The following is a 7,540-nucleotide window of genomic DNA, read 5'->3' as shown; positions in this document are numbered from 1 at the left end:
AAATGAACAAGGGCTGGATTGGGCCAGACTTCTCAACACCACCGAATGATAGCAGCGTAACATAAACTCAAATTCAGTGTCTTTTTTTGGGAGGTGTATTCCCATGCACATTTTCACACCCACACATGGGTATACGCTTCCAGATTTTGGCTATTTGCTCTTGTCCTCCTCCTTCTCCTCATCCTCATCCTCCACCACCATATCACCAGGTTGACCGTGTCAGTGATGCTACACCCACATAATTTTTTAAAGGGTGTTTATGATGCCAGTAAAAAAATTTTTATACATTATTTTCATGTATACTCCCCAGGGATAAATGTTTGTCAGCCCATACACTTAGTGCATGGGCATTACAAATATAGGAGACCCGCTCCTTTCTAATGAGAACATTTTTTTATGAGGCCCTCTAAGTCTCTTCCAAGGGGCATTGGAGTGCCTCACAATTTTTAGCAGCCCTTGCATTCACTGCATAGGCCAACACTATGGGAGACCCAATTCCTAATAATGGGAACATTTTTTCATGAGGCCCTGTATGGGCATTGGAGTGCCTCCCAATTTTTGGCAGCCCTTGCATCCACTGCATAGGCCAACACTATGGGAGACCCTCTAATTGGAATATTTCGTTACTGTGGCTCTGCTCTATGTGTCTTTAAATTCTTAGTGGGGTTTTTCCTAAATTTTGTCAGCAGTTGGACTCACTGCATACCCTATAACTGTATAGCACACTCGCTCCTTTCTAATGGGAACATATCGTACTCGTTACTGTGGCCATGCTCTATTTGTCTTTAAATTCTTAGTGGGATTTTTCCTAAATTTGGTCAGCCATTGAACTCACTGCATACCCTATAACTGTATAGCAGACTCTCTCCTTTCTAATGGGAACATGTTGTACTTCTTACTGTGGCCCTGTTCTATGTGTCTTTAAATTCTTAGTGGGGTATTTCCTAAATTTGGTCAGCCGTTGGACTCACTGCATACCCTATAACTGTATAGCACACCCGCTCCTTTCTAATGGGAACATGTCGTACTCGTTACTGTGGCCCTGCTCTATGTGTCTTTAAATTCTTACTGGGATTTTTCCTAAATTTGGTCAGCCGTTGGACTCACTGTATACCCTACAACTGTATAGCAGACTCTCTCCTTTTTAATGGGAACATGTCGTACTCATTACTGTGGCCCTGCTCTATGTGTCTTTAAATTCTTAGAGGGGTTTTTCCCAAATTTTGGCAGCCCTTGCAGTCACTGCATGGGCATTACCAGTATAGGAGACCCGCTCCTTTATAATGGGAACATTTTTTTTACTGAGACCCTCCTCTATGTCTCTTCAAATGGGTATTGGGTTGCGTCCAAATATTTGGCAGCCCTTGCAGTCACTGCATACGCAATAACAGTATAGGAGACCCACTCGTTAATAATGGGAACAACAAAGCATAGCCGGCTGATGGCTCTCTAACAATAGCGAGGGCCGACTGCAGGCCTTTTAAGAATAGTAAGGGCCGCCTGATGGCCCTATAAAAATAGGCTTTGTGACTTTCAGAGTCCCTCCATCATAAATGAAACAGGATGAGTCTGATGATGTGTCTGATGATGTGTCACACACCACATTGCCAGATAAAGTTATAAAATGTTAAAATGACATTTCCCGGTGAATGCATTTGTCTTTAAAAATAACGTGAAAAAAAGAAAGTAGGATCTTTCTTCAGTTTAAAAAACAGAGTCGTCAATGTAACCTCAATGTAATCACATTGTTCAGCTCTTGCACCTCCTCCTCCATCTCTGAAATGACCACATCAGTCACAAGCTGACAGCACTGCAGCACTGCCTTGGCCAAGCAGCAACAGGCTGTGCTGAAGATAACATGCTTAATGCTTAGGTGACAAACCGCTCAGCACTGCAGAGTTGTTGAAAGCTGTAACACAGCAGCCTGATCAGTGGCTCTCACCGCTGAACATACAGCCAGGTATGGTCGTGTGTGACATTGGGCAGAACCTGGTGATGGAGAAATGACAGCCGGAGTAGATACGGTTTTCCTCTATGCCAGTCCTTTCACCGAGCTAAAGAATATGGCTGTGGTGAAATACAACTCCCACTGAGAGGCTGTTTCAGATTGAAAAACATTGGGCCCACCAGAGGATTTGATTCTGAGGGCTCACCTTTCTCCACCGCTCAAGAGCCCCATAACAGCTGCAAAGTTAGCGCTATCATGAACTCTCCTGATGTAGAAGCCAGGGTACACTAGAGGATTCTCTAGTGGGACCGTCCAACCTTGCCGAGAAGCAGTCCTGGCTAAGAAAAGTGTGTGGGAAGTTTCCCGGACACTCTATGGCTGCTTTTTTACTGAGGTAGAAACCCACACAAACACGGGGAGAGCATAAAAAATCCTTGCAGATGTAGTCCTTGCTGGGATTTGAACCCAGGATCCCAGCGCTGCAAGGCTTCAGTGCTAACTACTGATCCAATGTGCTGCCGTTCACCCTCTAATATCTAACAGGCTGGAGAAACTTGCACCTACTGCCACTCTATCTTCAGCACCTTTGTCAGAAACTAATGTATTTGGGAAGCGACTCAGTCTACCTAATAAAATTCCTGAGAAAGAAATTGGGGATGGCTTCGCTACTGGTACTGGGGGCAGTGCAAATACCATGGCGTCGTATCATAGTTTACTGGAAATATTCCAGGTTGGTAGGAGTCAAGCAGATTCCCACAGAAAAGTACCAGCAGTAATGTTCAGGGACCTGCGCTTGTAGAAGGTGGAGACAACACCGGGAGAAATAGTGGCGGCTGGGGACCGAGTATGGACACCCGGCCGTCGCCGGCATGAGGTTGTGAAAAGTTTCCGCTTCCATGAGCCTAAAAGGCCACATTTCAAGTGAAAGCTGCTTTAGAGGACTTCCTGGGAGAAATGACAGCTGGAGTTGGTATGGTTTCCCAAGTCCTTTCACCAAGCTAAAGAATATGGCTGTGGTGAAATACAACTCAGCAACAAAAAGCTGTGGACTGGCTCCGTACCATCCCTGGCCAAATTCACTTGACCACGTGTTTATGGTTAGGCGGTCCTTCTCAGTAAGTGCACTTGGGAGGGCACGGGTAATGTTGTGGAGTCCGTGCTTGTGGAAGGCAGAGACGATACTGGGAGAAATAGTGGAGGCTGGGGACCGAGTATGGACACCCGGCCGCCGCCAGCAGGAGGTTGTGAAAAGCTTCCACCTCCACGAGCCTAAAAGGCAACATTTCAAGTGCTAGCAGCTTCCCAGAAATCTGGCAGTTTAGTATTGCGGCCTGTTTTGGCTGGCCGCATACTTGCGCTTGCATTCCAAGTAACAGAAAACTAAGCAGATGGTGGCCTATATCATCATCATGGCCTCACCTCGGCACTATGAACTCTCCTGAAGGAGAAGCCAGGGCCCACCGGAGGAGTCTCTGGTTCTCTGGTGGGCCCGTCCAACCCTGCCGAGAAGCATTCCTAGCTAAGAAAACTGTGGGGGAAGGTTCCCGGACAGTTTATGGCTGCTTTTTCAATGTGGATCGGATGTGCTTATGCATGTTATTTCTCAAACCGCATTGCAGATCAGGCCATTGCCCAACTCTGTAGTCATGAAATTAAATGCGCAAAGAAAGATGCTTGTGTGTCAAAGCACCACCGACAAGTGCGAGCTGATGTTGGATGGGCTGCCATTGCTTCAGCAATAATCTGCATTAGAGGACTTCCTGGGAGAAATGACACCCAGAGTAGATACTGTTTCCCTCTATGCCAGTCTTTTCACCGAGCTAATGAATATGGCTGTGGTGAAATACAACTCAGCAACAAAAAGCTGTGGACTGGCTCCGTACCGTCCCTGGCCACATTCACCTGTCCACGTGTTTGTGGTTAGGCGGTCCTTCCCAGTAAGTGCACTGGGGAGTGCAAGGGTAATGTTGTGGGACCCGCACTTGTGGAAGGCGGATCGATACCAGGAGAAATAGTGGTGGCTGGGGACCGAGTATGGATACCCGGCCGCCACCGGCATGAGGTTATGAAAAGTTTCCGCCTCCATGAGCCTAAAAGGCCACATTTCAATTGAAAGCAGCTGTAAAAAATTTGGCAGTATAGTATTGTAGCCTGTGGGTGGGTTGGTGGCTGGCTGCATACTTCCGCTTTCATACCAAGGAATGGGGGAGGGACAACTGAACGCTGCACTAGGACAAAGACATGGACGGTGATTGTTGCAAGTCTGCAATGACAGGTGCATTGTGGGAGGCATCTTCGCATGCGCCAAGAATCACTTATGATGGGCACACTTTTAGGCAGTGACCTGGGAGTCAGAGATGCTTCCAGGGGTCTTCCCCATGCTGTTCCCATGTCTTTTCAGTACTGTATGCATGTGTCTGATGATGTATCACACACCACATGGCCACATAAGGTTATAAAATGTTACAATTACATTTCCCAGTGAATGCATTTGTCTTGGTTGAAAGCAATGCAAAAGTGCAAAAACGCATCAAAAACGCTACGTGTGAACATAGCCCAAAGTGTGGAGGAGTATTTTTAGTTTTGGTTATTTATTTTGCCTTATACACAAGTCATTACCCTGGAAAGGATGTTCCTTAACATATTTCCCAGGAAAATCCATTTTGCATTTGTTTTTGTATGTTTTATTGTGAGTCCGTAAAAGTGGCGTAATATCTCTGACAACGTTGTTGACAGTACTGCCCTGGGAGTCAGTAATACTTCCAGGGGTCTTCCCATGCTGTTCCCATGTAATTTGAGCACTGTTCCCATCGATTTGGGCAATTTTTAGTCCCTCTGCAGACCGCCGGGGGGAGCCGCCTGAAAAATGCTCGAGTTTCCCATAGACTTACATTGGGCTTGTTGCTCGGGTCGAACACCCGAGTATTCCAATTTGCTCGACCCGAGCAACGAGTACCCGAGCATTTTAGTGCTCACTCATTACTAATAGCCACGGCATAATCTTGCCAAGGAGTAGATCCCTGTGGTAACACAAAATAATTTGTAAAGATGTCCTGAACTTTTAGACCAGAGGGATTGTAAACAGGACTCGTAGATCTGGAATTACTGGGTACATCACCAGCGTAAGCAGCTATAGGTGCACATTCATGGATCCTTATGAAATTATGAAGGATGACACAGGTCTTAATCACTGTAGTAACATTAGCTTCACTTAATTGGATGGCCGACATCAGGACCCTCTATTTTGCACAGAGGATCCCAAAGGTGCACTCCACCAATTTTCTTGCGATAGGCAATAATTAAAAATACGCCACCGGTTGGTCCAGGGCTCTCTGTGGATATGGCCTCATTACATGGCGTGTCAATTGAAATGCCTCATCACCAACCACGACATAAGGAACTGCTTCCAAACGTGAACCGGGGAGAACCCATGGGGGTGGGATAGACAAATCATTACTTCGCAGCTGCAGACCCATGATGGAAGAGTTGAAGACTCTGGAGTCTCCAGTTCATCCATAGGCCCCAATATCAACAATTATAAACCTGTATGTGCTGTCAACCAAGGCCAGCAGCACAAGAGAGAAAAGTTGCTTATAATTGTAATATTGCGACCCTGAGTTTGGCGGCTTACGAACGCGGATGTGCTTGCCATTCAGGGATCCAATGCAGTTGGGGAACTGCCACTTTTTCCTCAAAGCCTCAGGCTATCAACATCCAGTCTTCTTGTTTGGGCTCAGACATAATAGAATTCTGTAGACATAACCAGATTTTTGTACAAGATTTTTGTACAATGGTAGATTTCCCAAGAAGAAATTCAGGATGAAGGATACGATATACCAGTGGATAGAAACCTAAAGTAAAAACAAAAAAACATTTGTAAGTAATACATTTATCTTAACCATTGGCAAAATAATTAACATTACTAAACAACATATAAATAACATCTACACACATAACATTACCAGTGTAGTCCAAAATCACAATCAACTACAATATGTGTGACCCATGAGAATAATGTGAAGTTAAGTGGCATGAAATAAACACACATACACAACATGATGTCATTCATATAGCTAATACTCTCAATATGCATCAAGCAAATTAAAGCAGAAAAGCCCCAGAAACACTTGGCCAACAGTTAACAACAGAAATATATGCTAAAACTATACAACAGTTGGGAATGACATCAGAGAGTAATAATGAGCAAAAAAACAACAATATTTTGAAAAAAATATGCAATAAAGTATCACACTATATTTTTCAACAACGTATGGGCAGAACATGCAATAAAACATGCAAACATTTGTAAAAAAAATACTTACCGTAATGTAAGTAAAAGACGCTCCTCTGGTGAAGTACATTTGCGCATATTTGTGTCCTTGAATGTTATCCCAGCTCTCACGGCCTCCAAAGGAATATCAAAAGTGGAGATGTTCAAACAACAGTAGCCATAAAACTTGTGAGGATGGCTACGTAGAGCCCTATGTAGACAGTGAAAATGTCCTTTAGTGACCCGTCGCATCAAAAGCAAATGGACCCACATTCGCTTCCGCCTCCTCGGATCCACAATAACTGGGTATAGCTCTTCAAACCGTTGAGACAAGACCCAATGTAAAAGTACAAGCTCATTTGTATTTAAGGTAAGCCTGTCACACATGGTATAAGCAAACCTGGACAACACCAGAAGGGGTATATGTTAACGATTTGAAGACAAATCTTGTGGATTCAGTGTATGGGCTTGTTAATTAGGGTTTTATAAGTTTCAGACCATTGCGGCTGTTAAATTTAAATTTGGCGTTACATTGGAAAAATCTGTGGAAAATATGACTCCATACGGATGTCATACAGATGTGATACGGATGTCATACGGATACACAGGCAAGAAAATATCGCAGCATCGCATCGCTATCGCATTACACACAGATTATCATATGGACAACACTAGTGCGACTCTTGGCACTGAGAATCGGAATGATTTTGTCGACATGCAGTGTTACTCCGGCCATATAGTGATGTGGCGTCCCGGTACCCGTTCTACTGCTGCTAAACGAGACAGTTGTAGTGTTGTACTAGATTTGTTCCATTTTGCGCACTGAATTAGGGGATATAATACATCGCATTGCAAATTGTACTTTCCTGCCATCTGCTGGCCAATGTGTGTATATGAAGTAATGATTATTCTCCTCACAGCAAGTGGTGGCCATAGCAACAGCTGAGAGGAGCCACCCAGCTCAGGGCTCTCACTCTGACTAAAACGCTGGTACAAACCAGTTGTGGTCAGTTCCTGCTGCCTCAGGAAGATTGAGGAGAGACATTATTCTCTCAGAGAAGTGTTTTCAATGCCAGTCTGTGCTGAGGGGACATTTTTCCTCACATAATCTCCTTCACAAAAAAGAGTGAAGTGACTTCTAGTCGGGAGAGAGAAAGCTGTACTTGGACTCTCCTGCTCTCTGGTTATCCTGATCACTTCTATCCAGGACCAGATCCACGTGGCTGCCACACCACCGACTTTGTTTAAACCTACCCTCTGCAAGAGGGAACGGTGGGATAAAAACTGGGAGTACATCCACACCTTAGTGTGTTTTCCACAGA

General features: G+C 44.7%; 1 pseudogene; it reads right to left on the bottom strand.

The window, feature by feature from the left end:
* Positions 1 to 4,920: 4,920 nt before the first annotated feature.
* Positions 4,921 to 6,814, bottom strand: LOC141258634 (uncharacterized; annotated as a pseudogene).
* Between the last annotated feature and the right edge of the window lie 726 nt (positions 6,815 to 7,540).

The sequence above is a fragment of the Phyllobates terribilis genome, unplaced genomic scaffold (genome assembly GCF_046119375.1).
Source record: "Phyllobates terribilis strain yellow unplaced genomic scaffold, ASM4611937v1 Scaffold_3__8_contigs__length_932513732, whole genome shotgun sequence".
NCBI classification, from domain to species: Eukaryota; Metazoa; Chordata; class Amphibia; order Anura; family Dendrobatidae; genus Phyllobates; species Phyllobates terribilis.
Note: the sequence above shows the minus strand (reverse complement) of the source record. Positions and strands in the feature narration are given on the sequence as shown.